The sequence below is a fragment of the Protopterus annectens genome, chromosome 2.part0 (assembly GCF_019279795.1).
Source record: "Protopterus annectens isolate FY-2018-M chromosome 2.part0, PAN1.0, whole genome shotgun sequence".
NCBI lineage: Eukaryota > Metazoa > Chordata > Ceratodontiformes > Protopteridae > Protopterus > Protopterus annectens.
Window position 1 is genome coordinate 870,517,444 of NC_056728.1, and position 14,446 is coordinate 870,531,889.

The window sequence follows — 14,446 nt, forward strand, 5'->3', positions numbered from 1 at the left end:
CCTTCCAAATATCTCCACCATTACATACCAGTTTTGCAGTGTAGTAACCACACGACATGCCCATACACCTTTAGCCATCAATATGCAGCTACTCCTGTTCATGTGAGTACGTGAATTCATTTTCAGACTTTAAGGTGTGGAAGCTGCACTGAATAATTCTAGGTGCTTGTTCAGGTTTCACATGGTGCTTGCTTAGAGCTACTCTCATGTTGAGCCACTATGAATATGTTGCACTGCCACCTCTGATACCAGGGTAATGTTTTAATCTTTCTATTCCCGCACTGCACACTAGCAGTATCTGGTGCAAACACAACAGAGAAGTATGCAAGCGATACACCACCTAAGCATCATTTGCCGTGCAGAATGTACAAGTATGCATACCAAATTTCTGTGTTTCCAAACATCGGTGTTACTACACTACTACTGAATAAAATGAACAGCACTCAGGCTGGGGGAAGGACGAGGGAGCCATGACATCACAGAATGGGTGGGTCTTATTATTTTAGTTAGAATCAGATGACGGCTGTGGTGATGTGTCACTTTGGGGGAGGGAACTGATTAAAAAAAAAAAAAAAGTACCTGCACTGCCTGGCCTTGATGATGTCAGCAATTGTGCGACTCCAGCAAGCTTTATTCAAACGTGAGAGAATCATTTTGTAAGTGAAACCATCACAGTATGAGAAGGTAAGCTTCTGTTACAGAAGTAAGGGGAATTATATAAATTGTAAATGCTTTATTGTTGTTGCTTTACAGAGGGCAATGTAAATAGGGAGGAAAAGGCCCGTGAAGTTGAGGAATACATTAGAGAAACCTATTGTACTCCTTTAAAGGGCAGTATTGCACCTATAAGCAGTTTTAATACAAAACACATGGTAGATCATCGCACAAGCAGGTTACAGTCATTACTTGAATATGCTAGGCATGCCAAAAGGCATTTTAATAGCAAAAAGAAAAAGAAAGCTCAAATATTTTCTGTAGAAGATGGAGCAGAAGTTTACGTAGTACAGTCCGGGAAAATGGCAAGAAAAATGCACAGGGAAACAAACAATCTGATCAACGATCAGAGGACTTTGAAGGGCGAAAGAAAAGGGGTGAATGTTTTAAATGCTGTAAAAAGGGACACTTGGCAAAGGATTGCAGGAAAAATAAGAAGGCAACAACGGAAGACAAGGAGGGTGAGGACTGACTATATGGTAGTCAGGAATCACTAGAAGGGGCTAGCGAAGAAGGGACAGAGAATGTGATAGAGGGAGTAGAGGAAGTGCAGGAAGTTAGTGACAATGAAGAAGATGAAATATTAGACCTAGCTTTATTGAGCTTAGAGCTCTATTTAGCAGACACAAAACCGGAAGTTATGCTCTTGGTAGAAGGAAGGGAAGTCAAATTCTTGTGTGACTCAGGGGCATCACGAACCCTGATACATCCCTCCAAACTACCAGAAAACATAGAGACACCTGATTACATACTGGTTAAAGCAGCTAATGGACAGCTGTATCGGGAGCCTCTCTCCTGTGACATTGCAATAACTGACCCAGTTTCAGGATTGACACAAAAAAGCAAAATTGTTGTTTCTGCAAAGTGCCCAGTAAATCTCTTGGGCAGAGACCTCATGCAGCTATTTGGTATAGCAGTAGTCCCAACCATGCAGGGTATGGAAGCACAGCGACAAATTGATACCTTTGCAGTGCAACCGGAGGGTGAAATGTTTTATTGGTACAGCCAGGACTTGGTTACGACTGGTCCAGGGACTGTAACCGAAGTGTTAATGAATGTAGCCATCAGCAAGTTCCCCTCCCTTGACACTGACAAGCAACAACTGTTGCACTGTACCCTGTATTATTGTAATACACCAGGACCTGATAAGGAATATGAGCAAGAATTGTTTAAGAATCATGCAAATAGATTGATATTGCGTAACCTGTACTGGGATACAGAAGGGAACAGTGTAGCCAGCTGTTCATTGCCCCAGGAGTTCTTTGCACTTTATAAATCCAATCGATTACCACATGTTAGCTTAACCAAAAATAGAAATATAGAATGGGCAGACCTAGGAGAAAAAGTCATGAGATGGGAAAAACAGACAGAACTAGAACTGTCAGAACAGGGAATACAAATACAGAAGTTGAATTGGATAACTCAGACCAACCCAGCTGTGCACTCACAGTCTGGTGAGGACAGCTGATTGACACTCCTGTTGAAGGAGGAAGAAAATGCCTTACAAAATATACCAGAGACGCTCTGGTCAACAGGCAAGTCAGATGTAGGACTTATTTGTACAGCAGGACCAGTTACTATCACGCCAAAGTCAGCATTTAGACCACAAACAAGACAGTATCCCTTAAGAAAAGATGCAGAGGCAGGGATAAAGCCTATTAAAGCAACCTTACTTAAAGGCGGGATACAGTGGCAGCAGGGGCTTTGGGCCGACGGATGTTGTCACGGATTGTTTGTTTATTTAGTAAATGTCCATCGTCCCGTGGTAAGAATCCCAGTTAACAAATAAGTGATGACATCAGGCAAACTGCCAGACTGTTGGAGACTCAGTACCTGGGTCGGACTTGTTTACAGCAGTGAACGGAGAAGTTGTTTATATAGTTTAAAGTCTTAACTTCTGCCAAGACCCAGACAGCGCATGTTCCAGCAGAGTCCAGTCTGCTCAGCGTCTGCTTGCACTCCTGGGATGAGAAGATTTACTCCATGGCAGCTCCAGGTATGTAAAGAAAACAGTCCACCACATCTCTCCCTGGAAGTTTATGGAATGTGCACTTAACTTTAATTTTAATGACAGATTTCTTGACTAGTTCGGTTATCGTTTAGGTGGTAGTGGTACTCGGTCGGTGTCATGTCGATGTTAAACTTGTGCAGTTTATTTATTTTGGTTTATTTTAAGGACATATTTCTTTAAGACTGGCCCGTGACCGATGTTCTTCTTCTTTAAGACTGGTCCGTGATCGCTTATTTGGCAGTGGTATTTATTTATTTATTTTGTTTAATTTGGGACTTGCACTTTAATTTTGCATACACAATTTAAAATGTTATGGTTAAGGTCTTGTCTCGTAAGGGAATTATTTGCTACTTTGCTGCTCATTTAAGGGAAATATTTGCCACTATTTTGCTGTTTGATTAAGGGCTCATTTTTGCTATGTTTTTCAGCATAACAAGGAAGGATTAGTTTTCCTGCAAGTAAGGGAATTAATTTGCAACTACAACGAATAGATTTTGCTGCTCTGTGTGGAATTTGAATTACTTCAGTCCATAGTAGGTGTTTTGTGCTTTTGTTATGCTGCAGCCTGCAAGTAATGGAATTAGTCTTCAACTAATACATTTTGCTGCTGCTTTAATTTGTCATAGTGTTGTTTGATTAAGGGCCTGCTTTTTGCTGCAAGTAAGGAATTAATTTGTCACTAAAGCGAATACATTTTGCTGCGTGCCGTGTGTAGGAATTTGATTTACTTGGCTGTCTTCTGCTTTGTTATGCTGCAAGTAAGGCAATGTGCAACATCATCCTGCTCTTCCCAAGAACCTGCACAATTTAAAATGTTAAAGTCTCATTTAATGGAATCATTTGCCATTTTGCTGCTCATTTAAATAAATTATTTGCCACTCATTTTGGCTTGCTCGCAAGGGCTCATGTTTGCTACATTTTGCTGCAAGTAAAGAAATTAGTTTTGCTGCAAATAAGGGAATTAATTTGCCACTAAAAGTAATACATTTTGCTGCTCTGTGTGGGAATTGAACTACTTATTTTGTGCTTTTGTTATGCTGCAAATAAGGCAATTAGACTGATGTGTGTATGACGTCACCCTGCTCTAATAGGGTTGCCACCTTTCAAATGCCCAAAGTGGGACATTTTGGTACAAACATCAGATTTTGCAGGCCAAAACATACCCATGGCCAATACAAAGGACAGAACTTCACTTTTTGCGTAAATAAAAGCTTATTATTGTAGCATTTTAGTTGCTTATTCTGTTTCTTATAACTTTTAGGTGTTTCAGATATAGAATAACTGTTTTATGCAACTATTACATAAAATATAGCAAATAATTTTGTCCTAAAACTCAGGACATTTCCCATTTTTACAATTTTTCACAGGACACAACTGTCCAAAGAGGGACTGTCCTCAAGTGGGACAGGTGGTAACCCTACCCTGCTCTTTGCAACAACCTGCACTATTATGATGGAAATGTTGTGAATTGGGCAGTTTTGTCATTATTGGTTCATACATTTTGTTTCATTGCTTACAGAAAAATCTTCAAAACAATACATTTAAACACATTCTAACAAGTGTGCTGTATTATACATGAATATAATTTAATACAGTCAGGAAAAGAACACATATATGTTTCGGTGTGCAAGGGCCTATGATTTGAAAACAGCCCAATGGTAATCTTTATCCACCACTGGCCAGATGCATTTTCTTTGAATGTGATTTGTACCTATTTTTCATGGGCTGTTGTCCAGATTTTGATGTTTCCAGGTTGAGAGGCATGTTATCAATACCAGCATACATTGTGTTACATCACTCCAGTGCCCAGCCACAATCTATGCAAAATTCTGTGTTTTAATAACCTAAAAGAACTAAAAGAATTGGATCAGTGGAATGGAGTTTGGTTCTTATAACCCCACAACCTGCATATTGTGTGGCGCCGTTAAGGAACTATAACATCACCACGTAAATGGCTGATCTATTAAACTGTAAATAAAGAAATATCTTCGAGTTTATCTATATCTATGCCTATATGTATCTATCATACCATATTGTATTATGTTATGTTATATATAACACAGGCACACAAACAGCCAGTTATAGTAGTCAAAGATTTCATATCCGTACAGTAATGCAGCATTTGGGTTGCAACCTTTTCAGATGACCAACATGGGACATTGTTCATGGAAATGTGAGATTTTTCTGGACAACAGCATAACCATAATAAGTGCAAGTGCTAACTGTTTGCCAAAATTAATGCTTACACTTGTTGACCTTAAGTTGCTTCGGTTATTTCATACAATATTAAGATATAAAACAAGTCTTTAATGCAACTATTAGTAGGAAGTTATAAAGCATTTTTTGTGCTACTATATGTGATTTCTTTGGCTTCGGTCATCTCGATGGCTTGGGTTCCCGGGGGGGGGTGTTGGTGTTGGGGCGCCTAGGAAAAGTTTGCCTCAGGGCACTTCTAACGTAGTTACGCCACTGGCGGGATACTAGTAGAATCTCCTGATTCACCAGGTAACACACCCTTATTTCCAGTCAAAAAAGCAAATGGAGAATGGCGTATGGTCCAAGATTTACAAGCTGTAAATGATGCAGTAATACCAAGGGCACCTACGGTGCCAGACCCATACACCCTGTTGAATTATTTAAAACCTCAACAGAAGTATTTTTCTGTGGTAGACATTAGCAATGCATTATTTTCGATACCGATACACCCTGACAGCCAGTACTGGTTTGCATTCACATTTCAGGGGAAAAGGTATACATATACGGGACTACCACAGAGGTATTGTGAAAGTCCAATGATATTCTCACAAGAAATGGCAAGCAACTTGGCGGGATTCACACCACCAAGAGGCAGTCAGATTCTACTTTATGTTGATGACATCTTGCTGGCAGCCCCCACCCAGCAAGATTGTAGAGAAGATACCATAGCACTTCTGCAATTTTTAGCCGCTGAAGGACATAAGGTAAATAAAAGTAAACTGCAGCTTTGGAAAAAACAAGTTAAATACCTGGGATATGTAATATCCAAAGATGGCAGAATACTAGATGAGGACAGAAAGGTAGCAATTTTGCAAGCACCAAAACCCACTACTAAGAAGGAAATTATGTCCTTCCTGGGTACAACTAATTTCTGCTGGAGCTGGATTCCAAAGTATGCTTTGGAATCTGCACCGCTAACTGACCTTATATATAAGAAGCCTATGGCAGTGCAAGATTTATTGCAATGGACACCAGAAGCAGAATCTGCTTTCTGCAAACTGAAGCAGTTAATAGCTTCCTCATTAGTTCTGGGATGGCCAGACTATCATAAACATTTTTTTCCAAACTGTAGATTGTAAGCACGGTTACATGACATCAGTACTAACCCAACAGCATGGGGATAAGCAACGCCCCATTGCTTACTATTCATCACAACTAGACCCAGTGGCACGATCCTTACCCTACTGTGTACAAGCAGTAGTTGCAGCTGCAATGGCAGTACAGGCTTCGGCCTCAGTAGTCTTATTCCACCCTCTCACTTTGAGAGTGCCTCATGCAGTCACGATTATTTTACTACAAGAAAAGGTGGCATATCTTTCCCCTGCTAGGCATCTTTCCTGTATGACTATATTGTTGAGCCAACCTCACATGACAATTGAACGATGCACGACTTTAAACCCTTCTACTCTGCTCCCGACCCTTGCAGATGGCACACCGCACTGCTGCCTGCAGGTGATTGAGCAAAAGACACTACCTAGAAAAGATCTCATGGATGTCCCCTTGGATGATGCCGAGGTGACATACTACGTGGATGGCTTGTGCAAAAGGGGTCCTGCAGGACAGAACCTAGTAGGATATGCAGTAGTTTCTGACACTGGGATTATAGAAGCAAAACCTTTACCACACAACTTATCTGCACAGGCAGCAGAATTGATTGCCTTGACACGGGCATGTACCTTAGCAAAGGGTAAATGTGTAAAATTTTTATTGACAGCCAGTACGCTTTTTCTACTGTACATGTTTTTGCGCAACAGTGGAAAAACCAGGGAATGATAACATCTACTGGCAAACCTATCAGTCATGCACAGTTTATTTTAGATCTTTTAGAATCTATTGTTACCTCAGAAAGTAGCCATTTGTAAATGCACAGCTCACACCAAGCAACAAGATAGGATTTCAAAAGGTAATGCAAGAGCTGATACAGCTGCAAAACAAGCAACTACAGAAGTATTTCTTTTAAATAAGGAACTACAACCCTCTGAGATTTTAGACTTAGAAATGTTAAAAACAATGCAGACACTCACTACACAAGCTGAAAAACAATGATGGGTAAAACGAGGAGCAATTCTCAAAAAGGGGCTGTACATCTCTAAAGAAGGGAAACCGATACTACCATATAATTTGTTTAGATATGCAGCTTTGTTGAGCCATGGGCAGTGCCATGTCTCAACAGGGGGGATGGTACAGCTGGTGAACCAGGTGTTCACAATGTACGGATTTACAAACTACTCTAAAAAATTTTGTTTGACGTGTCAGATTTGTAACAAACATCATGCACAAGGGGCATTAAAGCCCAAGCAAGGGAGTTTCCCTACACCACCATATCCGTTTCACACTATCTGTATGGATTTCATAGAATTGAACAAATGTGAAAATAAGAAGTATTGTCTTGTCATTGTAGATATGTTTTCCAGATGGGTGGAAGCCTTTCCAACCAAAAATCCAGATGCAAAAGTACTTGTCAAAGAAATCATCCCTAGATTCAGCATTCTGGAAAGGATCTACAGTGACAATGGTACACACTTTGTAAACCAAACCATACAGCAGTTAAGTAAGCATTTTGGTATTTCTTTAAAAAATCATTGTGCATACCATACACAATCTGCAGGGCTAGTTGAAAGGCATAATGGTATATTAAAAAACAAATTGAGAAAATTGATAGCTGAGACAGGAAAAAATTGGATATACTGTTTACCCCTGGCACTGTTGAGCATGAGAACTGTCCCTACAGCAAAAGGATTGACTCCTTTTGAAAAGTTATTTGGAAGGGCTTACTATACACCCCAGTGGAAACTTCTCATGTCATCAGACCAGGAAGCTGATTTTACACTAGCTGAATATATGAAGAAAGTTATGAATTCTAAACATCTGTTGCAGTCAAATTCTGTTTCAGATAGAAAGCAAACAAAGACATCAGAAGTGGCAGTGACACCCGGGGATTGGGTGTGGATAAAAGTTGTCAAGAAGAAGAATTGGTCATTGCCAAGGTGGGAAGGTCCCTACCAGGTGCTTCTTTCGACACCCACTGCAGTCAAGATAGCAGAGCGAGCTTCGTGGATCCACCTGACGCACTGCAAACTTGTTAAGAACTTTGAACTGGACACAAATCTTTCCTCTCCATCGGGGCACTCAGCACAAAGTCTGGCTACAAAGGGGGGTCAGATCAATAGGACTGATCCGTCTCAACCCCAGTGAAGAAACCATCAGTGCTGAAGGTCCTATTAGGGCAGAGAGTAAGAACATGTCTGAAATAAATATGACAGAATCCAGTAATATCCAAATGTACCTATTCGGAAGAGTCAGAGAAAACAGGAATGCAGAACAACCGTTTCCTTGGAAGTATTGCATAACCATCCTGTTGACTGTACTAGTGACAATAATCTTTTTGTTGTGGCCATTCCTTTTCTCAGCCACACCAACTGGACTAAACAAGCGTGCAGAGTTGTACGCAGAGTGGTACCCAAACTTCAACACTTACCAGGCAATCAAATATGTGTATGCTGAGACCTTCAATGTTTCGAATTGCTGGATTTGCACAGCTTTGCCAACAGCATACGGGGGGGGTTATTGCTAACTTCAGTCCCCCTAGGAGCCAACAAGATCTGGGAAAATTTAGTCTATGATACATCAGATGTCACATCGCAAGATAAAGTAGCATTGCACTTGTCTGTTCGACAGAAAGGGACTGTGTGTTTTTACAAAAATGATACAGTTCAGGTGGATTGGAGCAATTGCAATGTGACTGCTCCCTATAGATGCTACAATAAGACTGATAACACAGGGTCCTATTGCAACACGAGCTATGATTCATTTGTTGAACTGATGCATAGGACAACTGATGAAGTAAAACATAATGCTGACCTTTATAGACAACTGTCTATGTTAGACAAAAAAATGTTTCATCCAAAGCCAGGACATAGTAAAGTTACTACCAAAGTAGTAGACTGTTATTTTATATGTGGTAGGAAAGCATACAAGTGGTTACCTGAGAATTGGTCTGGCAGTTGTTAATTGGGGTACCTGCTTCTGGCCATACGACACACAGCAGTTTTACCTCAAGGGAAAATTCGGAATGTTCGACGAGAAATCAAGAAGCCTGTCAATCCAGTAGGACAAATCAATGTGGGCTGGAAAAACCATCATGCTGTGGGCTTAGGGAAAAATGGACTGTCACATATGGACTTGGGTGATACCATCATCTCATGGGCAGGTGTATTGCCAGCATATGGAGCAATGAAATCAATCTGGGAACTGAGAAAACTGTCTAAACTTCTCGAAATAATGAGTAATGCAACCTTTTCCACCCTAGAATTGGTGACTGATGAACTGACTGCCATGAGAACTGTAGTGCTTCAAAACCGCATGGCTCTCGACTTCACCCTAGTGGCGAGAGGAGATACGTGCGCTTTAATCCAGGAGGAGTGCTGTTCGTATATTCCTGACCACAAACACGAGATAGACAATCATCTTGAGGTAATTCAGCAGGTGTCAGCCTTGACCAAACCAGGACCAAATCCATTGATGGACTTTTTCCAGAGATTGTTTGGGGGGGTGGGGCAGTATCCTGATGAACATCCTGATTGCCATCTGTGTAGGAATGATCCTACTGGTGGTATGTGTGTGCTGCTACATCCCCTGCATGAAAAGACTGATTAAAGACTTTATAGACATGTCAGTTTCAGAAACCTTATACCAAGATGCTGAACTTGAAGAATTGTTAAAAATCTGAAAATGCTTTCATAAGTTTAAACTGAATGACTCTCTTAACTGCAAATCCTGAGTAGGAAGAGGTTAGGGGATGAAAACTGTTTATGCTTATCTTGAAAGGAGAATAAAAGTATTAAAAGGGGGGAAATGTTAGAAAAATATGTAATAGTAATATGCATGCTTAGTGCATTTAGTGCATTCGAGATTTAAAAGGGTTAATACATTTATTCTGTTCACACTGCATGAATCTGCACAGCCATTAGAAACTTAACAAGAAGCATTCTGTTTTCTGCTAATGTCAGCAAATAACAAGAAGTAATTCATTCCTGCTAATGTCATGAAAATTAACAAAGGGATATTGATTTCTGCTTATGCCATGAGAAAACATGCAGCTGCTAGAAGCTATTGATAAAGAAAACAATAGATGCTTGAAAGTCTAAACAGTAGTCAGCATTACTTGTACTAAAGCTAGAAATGTACCTTGAATCTAGGTAAAATGTAACACATGTATTAGAACAGTACAATAGAAGAACTGAAATGCTGAAATGGACTGACATAAACCCAAGGCCAGGTTGTTTTTCTCAAAATGTTTTGCAGAATGACAGATATTTTAACTTGGTCAGCAATAAGTTTAACAATATTTTCTGTAGAACACAGAGAAAGCTGTGTCTAACTACGTCAGCAATATAATGTAACATTTTCTATGTGACAGGAAGAGAACTGTTTAAGTATAACATACTAGTCATTAATCATTTAAACAAACGTTGTGTTTACATGCTTTGTCTCCTTGCTGCAAGTAATAAAGGGTGACTTACTTGAACCTAATGTGAATTGGTCTTTGAAGTTTTTTCCTTTGACACTGAACTTGACCCATCTCTGTCACAGTCATGACTGTATACTTCTGCAGTATGGATCCAACTTCAACACCATTTTTGAGTTACCTTTTCCCTTGGATAAAGAGTTTTGAGGTTATGGCTTAAGTCCACGCTATATCTTGTTGGGGAGTGCGGACTTTAAATCAAGGCGATGTAACCCTATAAGTGATATCTGGCTGGAAGAGTTACCTTTGGAGGATGAGGACTGTATGTGTGCTGGGTTTTGTTTCAGACTTTGCACCTGTACATTTGCAAAGGTACACCAAAGTGCTTATTCCAGTTTTAAGTGCATGGCATGTGAACATCCTGGGTCAAGGAAGAACTAAGTCCAAGTGAAATGGTTTCCCAAATCAGAAACCTTTCCTTTCGGCTGGGAGTCTCACTTGGGAAGTTGTCTGATACTTATTTTATTGAAATGGGGGAAAACGTGAAGAACACATCTTGTCAAGCAAGTGATGTTCTTTAACCATACATTTGGGCATGGAATGTACAATGAAGGGCTTACAAAATAGATCTCATGCAAAATCCATCTATTTATGAATTCCAAATTAATATTTGAGCTCTAACAGTCAGTATAATAACATGTGTTGAAGTAGAGGGTTAGAAAATAGGTTATAAAATGTCCTTTCTTTTGAAGGAACAGGGTTCTAGTCATATTTTTCTTGTGCAAAAAGAAAAGATAAATGGAGGACCATCTTAAATCTGGTATTTTAAATAGTTTCTTAGCATAAACTAATTCTCAATGGTGATTCTTCATTTCTTTATTTCTCAAGTGATGTGGTTGTCAGCTGTGTATTTGATGGATTGTTACTAGCTTTACCAGTTCTAGGTCTAGCAGATTTCTGAGTTTTTCAAATGGTGAGTCAAAACTTCCAGTTCACAATACTCTGTGCTGGTTTATATACAATCCCTTGAGTATTTACCAAGTGATTAACTTCTGTACTGACAATGGTAAGGTTTAAGGGCAAATACATTTGCCTTTATTTAGAAGACTGTCTAATAATGGCTCAGTCTTAGTATCTGCTCTTGAAACACCTGGTGGTAATGATTCAATTTCTGGATTCAGTGGGAATCACCAACAATGAGAAGAAGCTGGACTTAATGATAGTCATGATTAAGGTGGTGTGGGGGACTTCCATGCTTCTCCTCTGACAAACAGAGTATATTTCTTGTGGATACCACAAAATGCAGAGAATGGCAACACTATCTCAGTGTATGGAAAAAAGCAAGCAAATCCAAAAACATCTGGAGCACATACTTAGTGAAATAATTTTACTCTTCATTTCAGAACTATAAGGACAGACCAGTTTCATCCCTCCATTATTGTAATTAACACAGCTACCAATACACTTTAATTTCCCACCTTCATCACATGATGCAACGCAACTATTAAATAATAAATGTTACAGGATTTATGAAGACACTGGAAACAGAACGTACATAAAATTCACTTAAATTATTAAGTTTACAAAGTAAATATTGGATCACTTAACCTTGCAAAACATAACATAAACAGAACATTTAGAATAGTTCACTGTCCATAAAGTCTTCTTTGTTAACATTTCTAGGTCCCACTCTCATCTCCAGAAATGAAGCAATGCAACAGTTTCATCTCAGGTTGTAGGCTTTCTTCCTAGGCTTCACACTCAGCTTCCAAGCTCAGATGTTCCTTGGCCTTGCTCTCAGCTCCAGAAATCATGCAGTCCAACAACTCTCTTTCAGGCTTCACTCCTTTTTCCTAGGCCTCACTTTCTGCGTCAAAGTATGAAGCACAACCCATAAATGATGCTTCCAATGACTAGCTCTGTCTGGGCCCACTCTCAGTCCATACGTTCATGTCTTCCTTTCAGCATATTACACTGTCTCTCCAGTGAGGAGCCAACTTCCTGAATACAGTTGTTAAGGCTTCACTCTTTTATATTGAGATAGAGTCCCTATGCGTGATTAATTGTTTGTATGCACTGCTGCAGGAATATTCCCCCAATTGGTCAAGTACTTAAAGAAACACTCCCATGACAGAAAAATCATAACATTTTCAAAATTTTACCAAACACACATATTGTGCATCAACAGGATACAAAATCATAACATTTACAACACTTCATAACATTTTATAGATTCAACAGGCACTGTTTTCTGAGTCAGAATGTAACATATGTATGAGATACATATAAGCCTTGTAAAATCTGCAGCAGGTAAACTAACACTATGTGATTTGTTATGCAGCATGTATATTTTTCAGTGGCAGGACAATATGTCATAATCGGTGACTTGTTTCAATGCAACATATTTCCACAATGTGTGTTTTCTGGCATGACAAGACTGCTGTACTTCTGACCTTTTTCTATGAGTAACTGAAGATCATAATTGCTTTCTGCTGTGACAAACAACAATATTAGATATGAAATGTATATCAGATAAGAGAAACATGTTGCAGTTATTCTGCCCAGTTCTTAAAGGTCATAAAAGAGGAATTACAATTATATTAAGGACATAGCTACCCAAGGCTGGGAAAGAAACTCTTCATCTAAATGTGACTTTTGCTCAAGTGCATTTGTAGTCTGTATGAAAAGATATAAACCAAATAAGAAGAAGAGGATGTAGAAAAAGAAAACCAAGATGTGTACAGCAGCTAGAGTTGTTTCAGCACTTGCAACTTTCTACGTGGAAGTTCAGACAATTATGTTAAGTATAAGAAATCTAGCTGCAGACGAGTGTTTTCTTTTTTTTTTTCATAATGATAATTTTTCTCTTTTCATGTGCAGTTTCGGGTCTACCTGAGAACGTCGACAGATGAGAAGACCGACAACGAAATCACTGACGCCAGAAGATCGACAAGTCAGAAGACCGACGGATGAAAACACCGACGCGGAGAACACCGAGATGGGGAAAGGATGTGTAAGTATGCAGTAGTGATGGACGTTAGGGTGCGAGTAAGGTAAGTGTGCGATGTTGACGGTCTGTAGGGATAGGGGTGGGTTAAGTGAGTTAGGGTTAGGGCGCGGGTTAGGTAAGGGTACAGTAGTGATATTTTTTGGGTTAGGGGTGGGTTAAGTGAGTTAGGGTTAGGGCGCGGGTTAGGTGAGTGTGCGATAGTGACGGACCTTAGGGTTAGGGTTTCGGTTAGGGTTGTAGATAGTTGTGTATGTAAGGTTTGGTGTTTGTTTGTTAGGATTTTGGTGTGCTTGTGTTGTGTGTGTGGGTTTTGGACAGGGGATTTGTTTTGTTTGTTGGTTGTTGTTATGATGTGTTGAGTGTATGAGGTGTCGTGTTTGTGAACTGTCGATTATGTAGTGTTGGTGATGTCGTTGCTGGTGTTATGCACTGTCGATGTTGTCAGGTAGATCCGCAGTTTCATATCTCTCTGTATATATTTAATTGTATTGCTTAACTCATTCTTTCCTAAGTAAAGTTTATTTTTATTTATTAACTTTAAAGCAGTTTGTGGATGATCATCTAGTTACTTGTAGCGTGATAGATAGTTATTGTGAAATAATGATGGATGATCATCTATTTACTTGTAGAGTAATTGATAAAAAGATATTTATTGTGAAATAATGACAAGCGGTTTGCATAATTTGTCAGACTGCTTTGTTACACCTATAATTTATGTTTATAATTATTTGGCTTATTAGAAATAGTGACTTAGCAAGTGGCACTTCTCCATCCTGATAACTTAGTATGGTGACAGTTTACTACCTTGAGTCAGAACATTAGGCAGTGGTATTGGAGAATATTGCTAGCTTTCACTGCAAATTAATGTGTGTGTGTGTGTGTGTGTGTGTGTGTGTGTGTGTGTGTGTGTGTGTGTGTGTGTGTGTGTGTGTGATAGAGAGAGAGAGAGAGAGAGAGAGAGAGAGAGAGATCATTTAAAGTACAGTTA